Source organism: Saimiri boliviensis, chromosome 11, assembly GCF_048565385.1.
Source record: "Saimiri boliviensis isolate mSaiBol1 chromosome 11, mSaiBol1.pri, whole genome shotgun sequence".
NCBI lineage: Eukaryota > Metazoa > Chordata > Mammalia > Primates > Cebidae > Saimiri > Saimiri boliviensis.
Window position 1 is genome coordinate 34,013,809 of NC_133459.1, and position 22,019 is coordinate 34,035,827.

The window sequence follows — 22,019 nt, forward strand, 5'->3', positions numbered from 1 at the left end:
CTATGTATAAACTCTGGGACTTGATAAAAATAGAGTGGTATATCATGTTCCTGGATGGAAAAAATATATAAAAATATGTGTTCCGTGACATTAATCTTATTTCATTAAGTATCCCAGTGGGGGTTTAAAAAATTATTCTATTTGATGGTAGAGAGGGGAGAATAATATTTGAAAGGCAAGACAATTTTGAATTAGAGGAATTAGGAAGGCAGAGGGCAGTAGGAGAATATAGACCTTTGCCCTATAGTAGGATCTTAAATAGGATACTGGTATGGGAATGTGGAAACTGTTACAGATAGATTCATGTTTTTTTTTTTTTTTTTTTTTTTGAGACGGAGTTTCGCTCTTGTTACCCAGGCTGGAGTGCAATGGCGCTATCTCGGCTCACCGCAACCTCCGCCTCCTGGGTTCAGGCAATTCTCCTGCCTCAGCCTCCTGAGTAGCTGGGATTACAGGCAAGCGCCACCATGCCCAGCTAATTTTTTGTATTTTTAGTAGAGACGGGGTTTCACCATGTTGACCAGGATGGTCTCGATCTCTTGACCTCGTGATCCACCCGCCTCGGCCTCCCAAAGTGCTGGGATTACAGGCTTGAGCCACCGCGCCCGGCCAGATTCATGTTTATGTAACAGTAGAGTATATAGATCATTCATGTTTGGATGGTCTACTGGCCATTTTGGAGAAAAAAATAAAGTTAGATCTCTTTGTTATTCCAAATGCCAATACATATCCTATTTGGATTCAATATATACAACTCTCTCTGGCCTCATAATCTTAGCCCTTGCTGTTCCTTCTACGTGGAATATTCCTCCTATCAGATTTAGTATATGAACATAAGATATGGATTTAATATATGAATATAAGAAAGTGAAACTATTAAAGTACTGAAAGAAAATGTAGATGAGTATCTTGGGATGAGGAATGCCTTTCCAAGCATAAACAAAAATAATTAATTCAAAAGAATGAGATTTGCCTACATTGAAAAAATTGTCACATTTTAAAAAAGGTCAATGTCTTTGAAATATCAAAGAGAACTGACTTTTCAGAACAAGGTATTGAACAGATAAAAATAATAGATAACCACTTCAGGAATCATTTTAGATTCCACTGTGCTCCACATCCCTAATTTCTATTCCATTCACCATTCATGCTTTCATTCAACAAGTGTTTGAGTGTCTATTATGTATTAGGAACCACCGTAGGTACAGAAGATGCATAATAAAATGGAGCAAATCTGTGCCCTATGGAGTTTACATTCCAAGGATAGGGGTGGGAGTAACTGCTAAACAAATAATTAATGTAGAACATTTTAAATAAAACATTTCTATAGAGGAAGATAAAGCAGACAATAGAGATACAGTATACTTTGGTGGAAGGGGTATTGCAGTTCTGAACAGTGACAATTAAGCAAAGATCTGAAGGAAATGAGAAGCCATGTGGGTATCTGATAGGAGGAATATTCCAGGTAGAAGGAATAGGAAGGGCTAAGATTATGAGGCCGGAGAGTGTTGTATATGTTTTGTGAACAGCAAAGAGGCAGCATAGAGGCAGTAGCTGAACATGAGTGAGCAAGGTGGTAAATAACAGGAGATGAGATCAGGGGAATAACAGGGTGTAGATTATGTAGGGACTTTTAGGGTCAGATAGTTGTGGGGGCTGTTCTGTACATTGTAGGGCATTTAGGCATCCCTGGTTTGTATCCACTAGATTTCAACAGCACCCCCCAAGTTGTGCCAACCAAAACTGCCTCCAGACATTGCCAGATTTTCTGGATTTGGGAAGCAGAATAGCCCTGGTTGAGAACCACAGCTCTGCTAAATGGATGCCTATTCCTTTGGGGAAGACTTGGAGGAAGATTTATGGTATATACTTAGAGTAATGGTACAGAGTCCTTGCTCAAGGGGACCCAGTCTGTCCTCAGTCAAGAGTCTCTGGCTGGCCCTATGAATTGACTAGGTTTGGAAACTGGGCAAATATCCATGACTTGCATTGCGATGACTCAAGTTGGGTTTTGGCCACCAGATTTAGATATTTTCCTGTTATGTAGATTAAACTGCCCATCTATTTCATTCCTAGGAACATCGTGATCAATTAGCCACTGCCAAAGATCCCTGCTGGCCAAAACATTCTGATTACCGGTATGTCCCTGCTGTCCTTATCTTTGGGGTTAAATATTGCCATTTGGCCTCTGCTACTTTGGTATCCCGTTATCCTCTGTGAATTCAAGGAGCCCATGTCAGTGGTGGCATTTTCTCCATTTATTCCTGACCTTCAGAGGAGAACAGCCAGAGCTTTTCAAGGATATCAGTCAGTGTTGCACTTACTAACAGAATATCTCCTGGGCCTTCTCAGAGAATATAGTTGGGTGGTAGGTGTGCACTTTGCAGAGGATGAATCCACTTTAGGATTCCCTCTTCTAGATAATGCCAGTGAAGTCTTCTATCTCAAACTCATTAAATGTAGGCTATTGTTGTAACTGAGTTTCAGTCAGCAACCAAGGAAGCCATTAGAGATACCTCCAGCTACATAAGCTAACATATTCAATTCAGAATCTGTATTACGTGTATCTCATATCAGTAAATTCTAACCACCTTAGTGTAAAATATCCTGAGACTCTGTTTTCACATGTCTCCCAGATTCCTGCTTTTATATGTTAGCAAAATCTTGGAATTTTTTGGCCTGTAAAGCTGTTTCCTGTTGGGTCATTGTGTGTACCTGTCCCCCTGCAACATGCTGGGATTTGACCCTAGTTATGGTTCTAGCGACTGGGTTACCTGTGGTTGGTTTTGAGGAGATTGAATGTCCTCATGTATTGGATCTGCTGCACATAAGGATTTCACATGATTTTCCAGCAAATAAGGCTGTTATTTTTAGATACAGAGGGCAGGTGAAAATTTGAAATTTTCAGTTTCATTCTGATATAACCAGATATTCCCATTTGAAGTTTCAAGGTCTTGTTATTTGCCAGTAATTGCTCTTTCTTTTTCTTTTCTTTTTTTGCCCCCTGAGATGAGTTTCACTCTTATTGCCCAGGCTGGAGTGCAATGGCACTATCTCCGCTTACTGCAACCTCCGCCTCCCTGGTTCAGGCGATTTTCCTGCCTCAGCCTCTTGAGTATCTGGGATTATCAGGGATTAGCCATGCCTGGCTAATTTTGTATTTTTAGTAGAGACGGGGTTTCACCATGTTGGTCAGGCTGGTCTCAAACTCCTGGCCTCAGTTGATCCACCTGCCCCAGCATCCCAAAGTGTCAGGATTACAGGTGTGAGCCACTGCTCCCGGCCTGCTCTTACTTTTTCTTTCTTTCTTTTTTTTTTTTTGAAATAAAGTCTTGCTCTGTCTGCTGTTACTTTCCACACAATAAACTTGGCAAGACTGAATTCAACTAATTTTGTAATTCAGCAGTTTGCACAATTAAATTTTGCATTTGATTTTCATCCACATCAACCTGTGGTTATAAGAATTAAGATTATTAAAATTAGATCACAAAATTTAGCCAGGCATGGTGGCATACACCTGTAGTACCAGTTACTCAGGAGGCTGAGATGGGAGGATGGCTTGATGATGAGATGGGAGGCAGAAGTTGCAGTAAGCCAAGATCATGCCACTGCACTCCAGCCTGGGTGCCTGTCACAAAAAAAGAAAAAAAAAATTAAGGTTGTCATGAAAGTTCTCTCTTTTTCTTTGACTGTGACTTGAGCTGACTTAATGGACCTGAACTTGTTATTTTCTTCAGAAATGCACAGGAGCACTTAGAGAATTCATCTCACATAACAGACTTTGTAGCCATCATTACTGCTTTACTAGTTAAGTGCAACAGCCATTTGGGTTCCCAAGGTAATTGCTTTAGTTGGCATTTCATCATCACCAACCACAAGTGACAGCTTGGTTAACTATGATGTCCCTGCATGTGCGGGATTATTACCAAACTAGTTCCTGCTTGAGTCCTATACTGAAGCCCAAGGATACAATGAAAACCAGTTCTGAATCCCATCTTTGTGTGTCTGTCTCCTATGGCTACTGCCACTACCAATCCTGTATCAGTCAGAGGACAGAAACCACACGGTAATTTGAATATGGAAAGTTTAACATAAAGAATTATTTACCATTAATGGAGAATTAACTCTAAGGCATAAAGAGAACACTAAAGATACAGAATAACAGTAGAGAGAGCGGCCACTACCTCTAGGTCTGAGGCAGAGTAGCAAGGATGGAATAAATCTGGATGATGGCCAACCCACCAACTGCAAGGCTGAGATTCAGATCTTGTTGGAGAAGGTGTGGTCCACTGGATGCTGGAAACATTTGAGGTGCTGAAGGCTTTTGCCGCTCTGGGGTGTCAATAAAAGTCTGTAGGATGGTGAGACCCTCATCTGTGTGAAAAATAAAAAAATTAGCTAGACATACTGGTGTGGACCTATGGTCCCAGCTACTTGGGAGGCTGAGGTGGAAGGATTGCTTGAACCCCGGAGGTTGAGGCTACAGTGTGCACTCACTGTGTTTGCACCACTGCCCTCCAGCCTGGGCAACAGTGCTCCTTAAACTTGCTGGGTAGCTGCTCTCTGGAGTGCTGACAAAACTTGTCAGTAAACTAGTCATGAGTGCATGCGTGTGTCACTGAGACTTTCTGGGAAGTTGGCCCTGGGAGGGCTATTGGGAGTCTTGCACAACACACACTTCCACTGGAGCAAGCAAGCAAGCTAGAGAACAGTGTAACGGGAAGAGAGAAGCCCCTTCCTTCTAGAGTATTCCTCCAGTGCCATCTACTGACAAAGGTTAACATTGTGCCAGCTGGCAAAGGAGAAAGTTTTACGGGGTCCATCTCCATTACGTAAAGCAGGGCAGAGAAGAGTGTGTTTGGAGTTGAGAGGGAATCTGGTAAGCACCCACATAGTTACACTGCCATACTCTTCATTCCTCAGAGAGTTTTCATATGGTGTCATTTTGAATTCTCTGTTTCTGAGAAACTATTTGCCTTCAGTTTTGAAAGTTTTTTTTTTTTTTTTTTAAAGAAACAGAGTCCCAGGCTGGACTCAAATTCTTGAGCTCAGGTGATCCTCCCGCCCCAGCCTCTTGAGTAGCTGGGATTACAGGTATGCACTACCACACCTGGTGTAGTTTTGAAAGATATTTTTGTAAAATTTTGAAATCTAGGTTGACATTTTCCCTTACTCTCAGTACTTTAAAGATGTTGCTCCTATACTGTCTGGATTGCATTGTTACCAGTGGAGGGTATCTAGGTTCTCAGCATCTTGAACGAAGAATTGGACAAAATGCACAAACAAAGTGGGGAAAGAATGAAGCAAAAAAAGCAGAGATTTGTGGAAAACCAAACACACTTTACAGTGTGAAGTGGGTTGTAGTGTGTCTAGTGGGTTGTAGTGTAGAGGCTCAAGGGTCCCATTATGTAATTTTCTGGGATTTAAATACTCTCTAGAGGTTTCCCATTGGTTACTTGGTGTACACCCTATGGAAATGAAGTAGTGGCCCCCAATGAGAGGCTGAAGTTAAGTTACAAATGTTAAACCCTATGTGAGCCTGTGGTTGTAGAAAGCAACCAGTCAGAGACTAAAGTGAGGTCACAAAGTTACACTCCTATACAAACATCTGATTGGTGGCAGAAAGCAACCAACAGAAATACCTTCAATTTTCCATCTGCCACATAGAAAAAAAGGGTGGTTTGCCTCTGGTCCTTTTGTTACTTAGGTGTGGAAATTTGGGGTTTTCCTTTTGATTTAGCTCTGGAAAGTCAGTGTGAATTGGCCTTAGGTTCCTGCCTCCAGACCCTACTTTCCTGCTTCAGCATTGCTTCTATGAATCTACTCTTGTTATTTTTGTTCCTTTGGAAGTAATATTTTTCCTGTAGCTGCATTTAAGAATTTTCTATCACTTCTTATCAGCAGTTTGATTATGCCTTGGTATGGTTTATTTCAAACTTCTGCATAGACTTCATTGAGCATTCTGGCTCTGTGAGTATACAGTTTTCATTAAATTGGGAAGTTTTCTTTTGAGACAAAGTTTCACTCTTGTTGAAGCTGGAGTGCAATCAAGCTGGTCTCGAACTCCTGACCTCAAGTGATCTGCTTGCCTTGGCCTCCCAAAGTGCTGAGATTAGAGGTGTGAGCCATTTTGCCCAGCCAAAATTGGGAAGTTTTGGTCATTATATTTCCAAAATCTTTTTCTGTCTTCTCCCTACCATATTTATTGACTCCAGTTACATGTACATTATATCACTTGATGTTGTTCCATAGCTCACACTTTTCTTTAGCTTTTTTTCTCTTTTTATTTTGGATTGTTCCTTTTGCTGTGTGTTCTAATTCACTAGTCATCTGCTGTGTATAATTTTCTCTTAGTTCCATTCTGTGTAATTTTCATCTTAGACATTGGGTTTTTCATCTCTTAAGTTCAGTTTGAGTCCGTTTTTTATATATATATATGTCTGTGTGTCTCCTTAGTATGTTTATGCTTTCACCTCTTACCTTCTTGAATGTGTGGAATATATTTATAATAGCTCTTTTAAGGTTCTTGTCTACTAGTTTTTATCATTTGTGTCATTTCTGGATCTGTTTCTGTTAATTAACCTTTCTCATTATAAATTGGCTATTCTTGCACTTTTGCATGCTTGGTAGCTTTTGATTGAATGCGAGATATTATGGCCTCTACCTGCTTGAGTGCAAGGCTTAAAAAAAATTCTCTTAGCTATTCTCAAGCTTTGTTTTGGGATACAGTAAAGTTACTAGAAACAGATATTTTTGGTCCCCTGTATCCCCATTTAAAAAAAAATAAGATAAACAGATCTTTTTAAGGCTTACTTTTAATTTTTGTTAGATGGCACCAAAATAGCTTATTGGGGAAAACTAATTTTATCCTACTGCTAATTTAGTACCCTATTGAATATTTAATGCCCCACGTGATATCCCATGTGTTAGAATGACTTAATGTTGTCATGTGTTAGAAGGTTTTTTCCTGAATTAATTGCTTTAATTAAAAAAAAAAAAAAAAAGGAAAACAGAAGGTCTTTTCCTTCTGGGCCGGGCATGGTGGCTCATGCCTATAATCCCAGCACGTTGAGAGGTCAAGGCAGGCAAAAAGGCTTTTCCTGCTGGCTGATGGGGCATGAACTATTTCAGGCCTTGTATAAATTCTAGGAATTGTTCTGCCCACTTTCTTCTCTTTTCTTTCTTTTTTCTTCTTCCCTCCCCTCCCCTCCCCTCCTCCTTCTTCTTTCCCCTCTCCTTCCCTCCCCTCCTGTAGTGGCATGTTCTTGGCTCACCTCAACCTCCGCCTGCCAGGTTCAAGTGAGTCTCCTGCCTCAGCCTCCTGAGTAGCTGGGAATACAAGCATGTGCCACCGTGCCCAGCTAATTTTGTATTTTTAGTAGAGACAGGGTTTCACCTTGTTGGTCAGACTGGTCTCAAACTCCCTACCTCAGGTGATTTGCCTGCCTCGGCCCCTCAAAGTGCTGGGATTACAGGCGTGAGCCACTGTGCCCAGCTGGTATTCTTTAAGCTGGATTTATAGCTTACAGTTTAAATCTGTAGACATTTTTAAGCCCTGCTTTAAATGCATCCCCAAACTCTTGATAAATTGTGTTTTCACTATCATTCAGTTTAAAATATTTACTGAGTTTTCTCTGATGTATTTTTCTACTTACTTTGACATACAGTTTCTTTTTTTTTTTTTTTGAGACGGAGTTTCGCTTTTGTTACCCAGGCTGGAGTGCAATGGCACGATCTCGGCTCACTGCAACCTCCGCCTCCCGGGTTCAGGCAATTCTCCTGCCTCAGCCTCCTGAGTAGCTGGGATTACAGGCACGCGCCACCCTGCCCAGCTAATTTTTTGTATTTTTGGTAGAGACAGGATTTCACCATGTTGACCAGGATGGTCTCGATCTCTTGACCGTGTGATCCACCCGCCTCGGCCTCCCAAAGTGCTGGGATTACAGGCGTGAGCCACCGCGCCCAGCTGCCATACAGTTTCTTTAGAGGTATGCTTAATTTCTAAATTTTGGTATTGTAATTATCTTGTTTTTTAGTGATTTTAAATTTAATACTGCTGAAATCAGAGAATATGTTTTCTGTTATTTTGATTATTTGATTTTTTTTCTTTGAGACAGGATCTGGCTCTCTTGTCCAGGCTGGGGTGCAATGGCTCAATCTAACTTACTGCAACCTCTGCCTCCTGAGTTCAAACCATCCTCCCACCTCAGCCTCCTAAGAGTAGCTGGGACTACAGGTGTGTGCCATCATACCTGACTAAGTCTTTTTTTTTTATTTTTTATTTTTTGTAGATATGGGGTTACCATGTTTCCTAGGCTGGTCTCCAACTTGTGGCTTCAAGCACTCTTCCCACCTTGGCCTCCCAAAGTGACAGGATTACAGGTGTGAGCCACCACGTCAAGCCTTAATTATTTGATTTTTATTGATGTTCTTTTTTTTATGGTCCAGCGTATAGTATATCTTGGTGCCCCCACAAGTAAACTTTTTTTTTTAAGTTTAAAGTTTTTGAAGTACATACCGTAGTTATTTGGTGTAGTGTTTCTGTAAATATCAATTGGGTCAAGTTGTTTGATAGGGCTGTTAAAATCTTCTGTGTCTTGTTGTTTTGTCTCGTTGGAACAACTGACAAAACTATAAATCTGTAGTCACAGTTGGAGATTTTTACTTACCCCTTTAGTTCTGTTTTTTGCTTCATGTATTTTGAAGTTGTATTGTTAGTTGCTTCACATGTAGAGTTATGTCTTGTTGATGATAATATTTAGTGACTTGATTTTCTTTCTTTTTAAAAAAAATTTTTTTTTTTCTCATGTGATCCTGTCTTCCTCAGCCTGCCAAAGTGTTGGGATTACAGGCGTGGGCCACCATGCTCTGCCGAGTGACTCTATTCTTGTCATGTCTTCTCTTTGAATTTTTTTTTTCATCTTGAGTGAAAAAAACAAGAGACAGTGTCTTGTCCTGTCACCCAGGCTGGAGTGCAGTGGTGTAATCATAACTTACTGCAGCCTCTTGGGCTCAAGCAATCCTACCATCTCAGCCTCCCAAGTAACTGGAACTGCAGGTACACACCACTGTGACTAGCTGATTTTTCTTATTTTTGTAGAGATGGGGTCTTTTTTGCTTTGTTTCTCATGCTGGTCCCCAACTCCTGGCCTCAAGTAATTCTCCTTCCTTTGCCTCCCAAAGTGTTGGCATTACAGTTGTGAGCCACTGTGCTGGGTGCATACTCTCTCTTTAAGCCTACTATATTTGAGATTGATGTGGTTATATTTAATATCACTTTTTTTATGCTTAGTGTTTGGATTGATAGGTGTTACCCTCCCCACCCTTTGACTTTCAATCTGTGTCTCTTTAGTGGGTCTTGCTTTTTTCTCCAGTCTGACAGTTTGTAATTGTGTTGATTTCTTTTAGATTTAATGTAGTAATTACATAGTTGGGTTTAAGTCTTCTGTATTCTTATTTGTGTTTTATTGATGCCATTTGTTCTTTATTCTTGCCTTATGGTAGGTAGATTGCATTTTTTTACAGTTCTATTTTGAGTATTTAGATATATTCCTTTGTATTTAGAGTTTATTGTAAAGATTACAGCATGCATCTTTTAAGTTATCTTTAAAAATTATATCATTTATGGAACCTGTAGAATAGTGTATTTCATTTATATCTCTCCCTTCCTTTTTCCCCATCATGTTTTAGGCCCTTGTCTTAATTTACTTCTGTGAATGCTTAAGTATGAGTATGGTGTCGTAATTTCTTTAATCAATGTGTCATGACCCATTATTACCAATATTCATTTTGATACTCAAACTCTCCTATATTCAGCCAGTGGGAGCCCCTCAAACCTACCTTTTTGTTTTGTTTCACTTTATTTTTAAAAAATATACATTAGTTTTTTTGTCTTTCCTTACTTTTTAACACAATAAGATGTTCAAGAGCGATCTTTTAAATTCTTTAATCACATTATGGCTCTACATAAGATTTGTTAGTGGCCTGCCACTAATGATAAAGTTCAAAATAATTCAAGGTTGGGCATATGTGGTCCCAATTATATATCTAGTTTTATGTCTTGTCTCTTTTTACACCTATACTCCATTTCTTCTGTTGTGGACTCCTCCACTAAAGCTTTCCTTTTCCAATAGCAAATGCTTTTTTTCCTAATCTAATGGATACCTTTTAAATTGATAGGCTAGGTTAAGTCACTGTTAATTAAATTCCATAGCATTTTCTCCTTCCCCATGTTAGCATTCATCCGTGTAATTCTATGTGTAATATCTGTATTTCCAGATAAACTATGAAAGAGTACAGAAATGCTTCATTTTCGTATCTGTTTTAACATAGCTTTAATGTAGACCAGCACAGTTTGTGCCTGATTTGTATCAGGCAAATGTGCAATAAATAATTGTTGGCTAACTGACTGAACTGGGCATGTTAACTCTTTGAATGTCCTTGGGTGATTTCTTTTTCCTCATCTCTAAAGTGAGAGGTCTCTGTTAATACCAAATTATCTTTAAAATTACTTTAATCTTTTGAATTTTTAGTGGTATTATTTAGTAGGAATGATAGACTAACTGAATTTGAGCATAAAAGTCCACATTAGAAAGCTTTCAGGGTATGAATGCAGTGCAAAAACTTCTGTACCTTGGTATAGAGTCTGGCTCTGACATCACATGGGTACCCTTGGACGAACAGAATTTACTTAGAAGGTAAATGATGTTTTTCTGTGTATCTGCAAGCACATGTAGTACTTCCCCCCCCACCCCCCCGAGATGGAGTCTCCTTGTCACCCAGGCTGGAGTGCAGTGGCTCAATCTTGGCCTACTGCGACCTCCACCTTCTGGGTCCAAGCTGTTCTCCTGCCTCAGCCTCCTGAGTAGCTGGGACAATAGGCATGTGTCACCACACCTGGCTAATTTTTGTATCTTTAGTAGCAATGAGGTTTCGCCATGTTGGCCAAGCTAGTTTCATACTCCTGATCTCAGGTGATCACCGGCCTCAGCCTCTCATAGTGCTGGGATTACAGGCATGAGCCACTGCACCTGACCATAGTACTTACTTTTAAGTCAGTTTATTCACTTAACAGTATGTGTAGAGTACCTACTATGTGCCACACAAAGGAAATACAATGGTATATACAAAATGTCTTCAGAAATAGGAGTTGATTCATTGAGAAATTTCAGACATTTAGGCACAGTGTCTCGTAATTTGGTGTTTGAGCTGGTCTAGAACCCTAGTCACCTGAACTAGTCTACTTTAGTGTTCAGTGCTAGAATCAAAATGAGTTTTTGTAGTTAAGAGTGAATTATAAGACAGGGTATGATGGCTCACACCTGTAATCCCAGCTCTTTGGGAGCCTAAGGGGAATGAATCATTTGAGCTCAGGAGTTCAAAACCAGCCTGGGCAATATGGCAAAACCCCATCTCTACTCAAAATACAAAAATTAGCTGGGCATGGTGGTGCATGCCTGTAGTCCCAGCTACTCAGGAGGCTGAGGTGGGAGATTTGCTTGAGCCTGGGGGGCGGAGCATGTGGTGAGTTGAGGTCATGCCACTGCACTCCAGCCTGGGTGACAGAGTGAGAGACCCAGTCTCAAAAAACAAAACAAAGAAATTGGATGATAAAAGGAAATTTTTTGCTTTTGGAAGATTCATGCAAAACAATAATACCAAATAATTGACATAGTAAGTTAAAAGATTAGAGCAGACAGCCTTGTTTGAAAGAGGAAAAGTGGTGTGAGTGACAGAAAACAGAAGACATATTAGAATGGTAATGTGAATTTGGAGAAATGGTGGATGGGTTTGAGAGAGGTTCTATAGTACAGTTGGCTTCCTGACTAAATATGAATGCCAGCCTCGTTGAATCTGAGAAATGAAACAAGATAACTTAATTGTTGACATTTTATAATATTAATTATATAATTTTGGTTATACATGGTACAAGTTTGGGGATCTTTATGAAAATTATTTAAATAAGCTTTATTCTTTGAATGCATTTTGGTAAATTTAGCTTATTTCTTTGATAAAGACAAATGTTTCTCTTAAATTTTAAGACTAGCTTTATGTTTGCATTATTTATTCAACAAATACGTATTTGTCCTTTAAATTGTACTGGGCATTGCCTTAGATTTATTCCTTAGACTTGTAAGGAAGGGATATAATTGTTTTAGGTAATAGAGCAATAAAGAATTTCATTAGTCAGAATAATTTGGTCTAATATTTATATTTGGCTTTGTACTGATCTTTTTTTTTTTTTTTTTTGAGATGGAGTTTCACTCTTGTACTCAGGCTGGAGTGCAATGGCGCGATCTCGGCTCACCGCAACCTCTGCCTCCTGGGTTCAGGCAGTTCTCCTGCCTCAACCTCCTGAGTAGCTGGGACTACAGGCACGCGCCACCATGCCCAGCTAATTTTTTGTATTTTTAGTATAGACAGGATTTCACCATGTTGACCAGGATGGTCTCGATCTCTTGACCTCGTGATCCACCCGCCTCGGCCTTCCAATGTGCTGATTTTTTATGTGTGTGTAATGATTATATATTCTGAAAGGGGCAATTACACGTAAGAAACTCTAGGTTATCCCGTCTTTGTCTCTTTAGAAGCCTTGTAATTGTTTTGTTAGTAAATTTTTAGGGACGGGTTGGGGAATGCAGTTGTCTGCCATTGTCATTATGCTTTATATTTGAGGTCTCAAAATACTTTACAGTGATTGCTTGAGCCCAGGACCTCAAGGCTGCAGTGAGCTATGATTGTATCACTGTAGTCCAGCCTCGCCAACAGAGTAAGACTCTGTCTTTAAAAAAAAAAACAAAAAGCCAACAAAAACCCTCTACTTTAGAATGTTGTGATTTATTTACTTTTCAAATAATTATATGAGGGAACTATATTTAAGAGACTTAGGTATTTTGTGTTTTTTTATTTGTTTTTTTGAGATGTAGTTTCACTCTTGTCACCTGGGCTGGAGTGCCATGGTTCGATCTCAGCTCACTGCAGCCTCTACCTCCTGAGTTCAAGCGATTCTCCTGCCTCAACCTCCCGAGTAACTGAGATTACAGGCTCCTACCATCATGCCTGGCTAATGTTTGTATTATTTTAGTAGAGACAGGGTTTCACCATGTTGGCCAGGCTGGTCTTGAATTCCTGACCTCAAGTGATCTGCCTGCCTTGGCCTCCCTCCACCTTGCCTGGCTAATTTTGTATTTTTAGTAGAGACAGGGTTTTACCATGTTGGTCAGACTGGTCTTGAACTCCTTACCTCAGGTGATCTGTCTGCCTCGGCCTCTCAAATTGCTGGGATTACAGGTATGAGCCACCACCCCCAGACCCTTTTTTCTTTTTTTAATTTACAAGAGTATGAAAATCTATAAAATTCCTTTTTGACATTTGGTGCATAGTTGATTGAATTTTAAACACACACATAGATTTTTATAAGCACCAGCACAAACAGGATACATAACACTTCTTCACCCCAAAATGCTTCCTCATGCTTTCTTTTGTAGTCATAGCCTCTATTCACCCTTAGCTGCTGGCCGCCGTTGTAGTATTATTTGTCACTATAGTTTTGTGTTTTTGAGAATGTCATAAATGAGAAGATTGGGCACGGTGGCTCAAATCTGTAATCTCAGCCCTTTAGGAGGCCTAGGTGGACGGAACACTTGAGGTCAGGAGTTCGAGACCAGCCTGGCTAACATGGTAAAATCCCGTCTCAACTAAAAATACAAAAAAACAAGCTGGGTGTGGTGGCAGGCGCCTGTAATCCCAGCTGCTCAGGAGGCTGAGGCACAATAATCTCTTGAACCCAGGAGGCGGAGGTTTCAGTGAGCTGAGATCACACCATTGCACTCCAGCCTGGGCAACAGAAGTGCAAGAGCGAAACTACAGCACCCACCCCCAAAATGTCATAAATGAACTCCTATAGTATATAACATTTTGGGACTGGCTTCTAATATTCAGTATTTTATCATTGCAAGCCTGGCATGGTGGCTCATTCCTGTAATCCCAGCACTGAGCCATGAGTGTACCACTGTACTTTAGCCTAGATGACAGAGGGAAATCCTGTCTCAAAAAAAAAAAAAGTCGCTTCAAGTAAGATCTGGACAATTAATTTGGAGGGCTGTTTTACTCTGTTTTTTATGTTGTAGTTGTCATATATGTATATGTTGAAATCGCTATAATAATTTTTACATTGCACTGTTAAACATAAGTTAAATAATGGAATAATAAAGCAATAGTCTGTATGTAGAAGTAGTTATATTTAGTTAGATATTTATTTCTGTTGCTCTTCATTTTCAATTTTCTACATTTTCTTCTGATATTATTTCACTTTTGTATGAGAGCCTTTCTTTTTCCTTTTCCTTTTTCTTTTGAGACAAGGTTTCAGTCTGTCACCCAGGCTGATGTGCAGTGGTGATCCTAGCTCACAGCAGCCTCAAACTCTGGGCTCAGGTGATCCTCCTGCCTTGGCCTCCCGAATTGCTGGGATTACAGGCATGAGCCACCATGCTCTGCCTGTTTTTCTACTTTCTTTTTGCATCCATGCTTCTGATGGAAAGTCTGCAGTTATAAGTAATATGTTGTTTGTCTCTGCTTAAAGATTTTTGTTGTTGTTATTTAGGTTTTAGCAGTTTGATTATGATATGAGTGTCTTGGTGTAGATATCCTTTGGTTTTCCTGTTTAACATTTGCTTAGCTTCTTGAATCTGCAGATATCTATCTGTGTTTCATCAAATTTGGGAAGTTTTCAGCCATTATTTCTTCAAATATTTTTTCTGCTCTGCAGTCTTTCTCTTCTGCTTCTGGAACTCTGATGCCATAAATATTATACCTTTTCATACCTTTCTTTTATAGTGATGAAATATATGTAACATAAAATTTTCCGTTTAACCATTTTTAGGTGTATAGTTCAGTGGCATTAAATACATTCACATTGTTGTGCTGCTGTTACCACCATCCATCTCCAGAACCCTCTCCCTTACTCTTTTAAAAGTTTACATAGAATTTCATGTATAATCTATCGTAATAAATTAACCATTTCCCTGCAGTGGGTTTTTATTATTGTAAATTATGTGGCAGCAAAGGTCTGTCTTATGTATTTATTTTCTCTTTCTTTTCTTTTCTCTTTTCTTTCTTTTCTCTCTCTCTTTCTTTCCCCTCCCTCCTTCCTTCTTTCTTTCTCTCTTTTTCTCTCTTTTTTCCCTCCGCTCCCCTCTCCTCTTTTCTTTTCTTTTTATATTTTTTGAGACAGAGTCACTCTTTTGCCCAGGCTGGAGTGCAGTGATGTAATCTTGGCTGACAGCAATCTCTGCCTCCAAGGTTCAAGCAATTCTGCCTCAGCTTCCCAAGTAGCTGGGATTACAGATGTGTGTCACCATACCTGGCTAATTTTTTTTTTTTTTTTTTTTTTTTTTGAGACAGAGTCTTGCTCTGTCACCCTGGGTGGAGTGCAGTGGCACTATCTCGGCACACTGCAACCTCCACCTCCTAAGTTTAGGCAATTCTCCTGCCTCAGCCTTCTGAGTAGCTGGGACTGTAGGCACATGCCACTACGCCTGGCTTATTTTTGTATTTTTAGTAGAGTTTCACCTTGTTGGACAGGCTGATCTGGAACTCCTGACCTCAGGTGATCTACCTGCCTTAACCTCCCAAAGTGCTGGAATTACAGGCATGAGCCACTGTGCCCGGCCCCGGCTAACTTTTTTATTATTATTAGATACAGGGTTTCACCATGTTGGCCAGACAGGTGTCAAACTCCTAACCTTAAGTGATCCTTAACCCTTGGCCTCCCAAGGAGTTGGGATTACAGGTGTGAGCCACTGCACCCAGCCTGTCTTAAGTATTTTAAAGGTAAACTTTTATCTGTTACTTTTTCTTTTCTTTCTTTCTTTCTTTTTTTTTTTTTTTTGAGAAAAAGTCTCACTCTGTAGCCCAAGCTGGAGCATGGTGGCACGATCTTGACTCACTGCAACCTCTGCCTCCTGGGCTCAAATGGTTGTCGTGCCTCAGCCTCCTTAGTAGCTGGGACTACAGGCACATGCCGCCATACCCAGCTAATTTTTTGTATTTTAGTAGTGACAGGGTTTCACCAGGTTGCCCAGGGTGGTCTTGAACCCTGAGCTCAGGTGGTCTGCCCAGTTCGGCCTCCCAAAGTGGATTATAGGTGTGGGCCACCTCACCTGGCCTCTTGCAGTTTTATTTGCAGTGACAGTCCTAGAGGTTGGGAGATTGTAAAGGGTGTGTATATTGACTAAAATGAAGTCTTTATTCTATTATTATTGGGATTTCTGTTTTAAAAATTTATATTAAAATGTGTGAACCTGAAAGAGTCAGTCTTTCGGTTGGATTCGAGTGGCTAGCTGGGCCTAAATTTAAAATTAGAGCCTAGCAACCATTTGCTGACCAGAGGTCACTCACATTCTCTGTGTTCCTGAAAACTCACACCTCTGTTTAACTTTAGGTTTCACTAATTGAAGAGAAGCACTCTAAGGTTTTGATTTTTACGTTAAATAATTGAGAAAACCTTTTATTTGTTATTTGAGTCATAAGTTTCATAATTTACATCATATTTGTTGTAGACTTTAGGAAGCACTGAAAACAGTTTCTTTGAGGAATGCCATGGGTTTTATCATAAATATCCTGATTCTTCAAACTTAGTAAACAATTCTATACATTATTTTGGACTAGAAAACTTAATTACAAAAGCTATAGTTTATTTTTCTTTTTCCTCAGTTTACTTTCTTTTTTGAGACAGAGTCTTGGTCTGTCTCCCAGGTTGGAGTGCAGTGGCATGATGTTGGCTCACTACAACCTCTGCCTCCTGGGTTCCAGCGATTCTCCTGCCTCAGCCTCCTGAGTAGCTGGAGTTACAGGTGCATGCTACCACGCCCAGCTGTTTTTGTATTTTTAGTAGAGACAGGGTTTCACCAAAGAAGTGGGGTTACAGGTGTGAGCCACTGTGCCCAGCCCCAGTTTACTTTTAAGGATAAATATAGTATTCTACACTTGCAGATTGAAAGGGAGATGTTATCCAACTATAAAAATGATTTTTCTTTGCCTGGGCAGTTGGATTTCCAGCCTTAACAGTTGTGAAAAGAAGTCATAATTTTGTCCAGCTGTGGCGGATCATGCCTGTTATCCCAGCACTTTGGGAGGCCGAGGTGGGAGGATCATGAGGTCAGGAGTTTGAGACCAGCCTGGCCTACATGGTGAAACCCTATCTCTACTAAAAATCCAAAACTTAGCCAGGCGTAGTGGTGCATGTCTGTAATCTCAGCTACTTGGGAGGCTGAGGCAGGAGAATTGCTTGAGCCCAGAAGGCAGAGGTTGCAGTGAGCCCAGATTCTGTTCGTTGCACTCCAGCCTGGGCGACAAGAACAAGACTCTGTCTCAAAAAAAATTGCAATTTTAAGGTGATGGCTTGTTTGTTTGTTTGTTTGTTTAAAGCTATTTACTCATTAATGGGCCCTATTCTCTATATTCTGCATAAATTTTGACTATTTTATGTTTATCAGGTTATTATAGCTATTTGAACAGATTTTTAAAATTAAAATTTATAATATACATTTAACACTCAAATGATACATTTTGTAAAACTTCAGTTTTTTTTGAGACGGAGTTTTGCTCTTGTTACCCAGGCTGGAGTGCAATGGCGCGATCTCGGCTCACCGCAACCTCCACCTCCTGGGTTCAAGCAATTCTCCTGCCTCCACCTCCTTAGTAGCTGGGACTACAGGCGTGTGCCACCATGCCCAGCTAATTTTTGTATTCTTAGTAGAGATGGGGTTTCACCATGTTGACCAGGATGGTCTTGATCTCTTGACCTCATGATCCACCCGCCTCGGCCTCCCAAAGTGCTGGGATTACGGGCGTGAGCCACCGCGCCCGGCCTCAGTACAACATTTTTATTGGCTGGCTTGTTATTTCTGAATTTGAAATTAATTCACTTGCTTTATTTTATACAATTAAGAGTTTGTAAAATGCAACTTAATCTCCACTGCTTCTACTTAGAACTTTGGTTTTGTTCTATATAACATTAAAAAAAAATTTTACTTAAAAAAAAAGTACTGCCAGCCCGTGAAATGTGAATTATAGACAGTAAGTGTACCTACAGCAAGTTGACAGATAGCCAGTCTTTTTTTGATGGAGAAACCAAGCCTGTTTTTTAGTTTCTGTCAGTGTGATTTCTGGGAACAAATCATTTCGTTTAATTAACTTTACATAAATTTCGAAATGAACAAAGATGTGAAAAGAAGATGTATTTGCTTCTATTTTAAAGGAAGAATTGTTAATGTCTTAAAAAGTCAGGCTCACGCCTGTAACCCTAGCACTTTGGGAGGCTAAGTTGGGAGGATTGCTTGAGACCAGGGGTTTGGGACCAGCATGGGCAACACAGTGAGACCCCATCTCAACAAAAAACAAAGAAAAAAATGTGCTGGGTGTGCCTGTAGTCCCAGCTACTCAGGAGACTGAGGCAGGAGGATCACTGTAGCCCAGGAGTTCAAGGCTGCAGTGAGCAAAGATCATGCCACTGCATACTGGCCTGGGTGACAGAGTGAGTTCTTGTCTCAGACAACAAAAACAAAAACCCCAAAGTTATTTTTAAAAAGTCATTTAATTAAAAAGAAACACTTTATGGAGAGAAAATTAGATCTACCTTTTACAGTTTTCTTAACAAGTATTCAGTGTCCATTATATAACACTAATTTGAGTTTTAGTTTATGTCTAGCTTGAGAGTGAATTATGAGCATTAAATTTGAAAGTTGGGAAAGTTTGGAGAAAGCTTTTAGGATTATGTAGCCCAACTTCATATTCATTTACCATGGTTCATACTTCATTTACCATGGTATATTAACTGTGAGTAATTGCATGAAGTATAAACTTCAGTGCTAACTCTTGAGATAACAGATCACTATGTAATTAACAGATGTCTGTCATGAACAGTGACTAATCACATTACTTCTTTCAGAGTCTGTTGGAGTTGGTCACTGTGCATCTGTTATTCAGTTCATATACAGACAGCAAAGTGTGTAGTTGTGTTGCATCCTTGTCTTTCTTTTTTTTTTTTTTTTTGAGACGGAGTTTCGCTCTTGTTACCCAGGCTGGAGTGCAATGGCACGATCTCGGCTCACTGCAACCTCCGCCTCCTGGGTTCAAGCAATTCTTCTGCCTCAGCCTCCTGAGTAGCTGGGATTACAGGCACGCGCCACCATGCCCAGCTACTTTTTTGTGTTTTTTTTTTTTTAGTAGAGACGGGGTTTCACCATGTTGACCAGGATGGTCTCGATCTCTTGACCTCGTGATCCACCCGCCTCGGCCTCCCAAAGTGCTGGGATTACAGGCTTGAGCCACCGCGCCCGGCCGCATCCTTGTCTTTCAATTAAAAACTTATGTGATATTTTATAAAAATGGATACTTAAAAGGAGAGAATTTGCAAAAAAAAAAAAAAAAGCGCAGAAAAGGAATGAAAAGTGCTAATAGAGGAACTGAAAAATTAAATGTGATTAGAAGATTCAAAAATGGTAACTGGTAAGTCACCAAGAGCTAGGCCTGCATGTAGCTACAGTATGAACTGTACTGAAAAAGTTCAGTAAATAGAAAAATAAATTGGTTCAGCCAGGCGTGGTGGCTCACATGTGTAGTCTCAGCACTTTGGGAGGCTGAGACTGGTGGATCCCCTGAGGTCAGGAGTTTGTGACCAACTTGGCCAAACATGGTGAAACCTTGTCTTTACTAAAAATAGAAAAAATACAGGAGTGGTGGTGGTGCCTGTAATCCCAACTACTTGGGAGGCTGAGGCAAGAGAATTATTTGAACCCAGGAGGCAGAGGCTGCAGTGAGCCAAGATGGTACCATTGCACTTTAGCATGGGCAATGAGCAAAACTCCATCTAAAAATAATAATAATAATAAAATATATAAATACATACATTGCTTCATCATGTAGTTTCCACAAATTGTATTAAGAACAGACCCTAGTCAGTTTGGTGAGCATTCAGGCTGAAATATTAAAGTCAGTTGTTGCACTGAAATCAAACTGTGATTACAAGTCAAACAAAGAACTTATTGCCAGTAAAGGCTGGTTTGATCATTTCAGAATCAGCATGGATTATTGATAAGTTCTCTGGTAAAGAAGATGATAGAACAGATGCTGCTGTGAAATTTTTGCCCAGATTTCAGAGATTACTTAAGGCAGGTAGTTATGATCATCAGCTAGTTAATGTGTTGACGGGATGGGTCTTTTTGCAATGCAGTCCATCATTAACTTATGTGATGAAGGACATAGGATCTCCAGGTGACCATAAAGGGGAGTGTGTAGTTATGTCACCTAGGAATTTAATGAAGGCAAACTTACAAACATAAATGAGGAAAATGTTAAAAAAGACGAATGTCACAGTGGTAGTGATACTGGCAGAAATTTCACAGTAACAGAACTTTTTGAGATACTCAAAAGATTGAAAGGGCATAGGATCTGATTTTCAAAGCCAATTCAAACTTAGAAAGGATTATGGTAATTTTTTTCTTTTGTTGAGACAGAGTCTCATTCTGTCGCTGAGGCTGGAGTGCAGTGGCGCAATTTTGGCTTACTGCAGCCTCCGCCTCCTGGGTTCAAGCAATCCTCCTGCCTCAGCCTCTGAGTAGCTGGGACTACAGAAACATGCCACCACACCTGGCTAATTTTTGTATTGTTAGTAGAGAGAAGATTTAACATGTAGGCCCAGCTGGTCTTGAACTTCTGATTTCAGGTGGTCTGCCTGCCTCAGCCTCCCAAAGAGCTAGGATTACAAGCCTGAACCACCGTGCCCAGCTGACAATTTGTAAAAGCATGGAAAGGTTGCTTATTCTGTAACACAAGTTACATGAGGAAAAAACACAAAGGCAAGTACTAGCTACTCCTGGTAGGTTTTGTTTGTTTGTTTGTTTGTTTTGAGACGAAGTCTTGCCCTGTCACCCAGGCTGGAGTGCAGTGGTACACTCTCGGCTCACTGCAACCTCTGCCTCCAGGGTTCAGGCAGTTCTTCTGCCTCAGCCTCTCGATTTGCTGTGATTACAGGCATGCACCACCATGCCTGGCTAATTTTTGTATTTTTAGCAGAGATGGGATTTCACCGTGTTGGCCCGGCTGGTCTTGAACTCCTGACCTCAAATCATCCGCCTGCTTTGGCATATCGAAGTGCTGGGATTACAGAGTGTGCCACCATGCCCAGCCATACTCTTGTAGGTTTTATTTTTTTAAACAAATAAATTCAACCCTTTGATTCTCAATGATTCGTACGTTTTAAATGGTAACATAGTAAGTAAATATTAGTTATACAATATTTTTCATTTTTCTATGCATTTAAACTGACAGTTTTTAACATTTCAAGTGTTTTGACAAGAAAAGATCATGGAACAATTTAATTTTTCCGTTTGATCATTAAGGTTGCTTTGCATGGTTTCAGTTTGCATAGTGTTTTTGTATTTCTTCATGTTAGCTGCCTGTATAAAAAATAAAATATGGCTGGGTATAGTGGCTCATGCTTGCATTCCCAGTGCTTTGGGAGGCTGAGGTGGGATGTCACTTGAGGCCAGGAGTTGAAGACCAGCATGGGCAATATAGCAATACCCAATCTCTACAAAAAATTTTAAAAAATTATGTGGGCATGGTTGTGCAGACCTCTAGTTCCAGCTACCGGGCAAGCTGAGTGGGAGGATCCCTTGAGCTCAGGAATTTGAGGCTGCAGTGAGCTGTGATCATGTTACTGCTTTCCAGCCTGGGCAACAGAACGAGACCCATCTCAGAAAAAGTTTTCCATAACAAATTTGTTATGTTTTCCAACTTGAGAAAATGATTGTAAAAATCATAAGGATTAATACATTTGAAAAACTAAGGGATATTTAAATCAGAGTAGCAGCAGAGAAAGACTGACATTACTCATTGTGGTGGATGAAGGAATAGGATTGGACATTAGATTTGGAGTGGTCTGTTGAAAGTATATAGATTATTTGAAACTTCAGTGGAATCCTTGGGATTTTTGGAAAATTTAAAGTACACCCTAT

At 40.1% G+C, this 22,019-nt stretch overlaps 1 protein-coding gene across 8 annotated transcripts in view; it reads left to right on the plus strand.

Annotated features, from left to right (window-relative positions):
- ZMYM4 (zinc finger MYM-type containing 4) overlaps positions 1-22,019 on the plus strand; it is a 159,928-nt gene that overhangs the window by 30,694 nt on the left and 107,215 nt on the right. For 3 of the 8 annotated variants that reach the window (XM_039473883.2, XM_039473884.2, XM_074380498.1), the window contains exon 2: positions 2,077-2,138. The exons of 4 other annotated variants lie outside the window; for them this stretch is intronic. The gene's annotated coding sequence lies outside the window, so the exon portion shown is untranslated. Of the gene's footprint in view, positions 1-567; positions 2,139-22,019 lie in introns of those variants that run through there. One more of the 8 variants, XM_074380497.1, reaches the window with a different exon arrangement.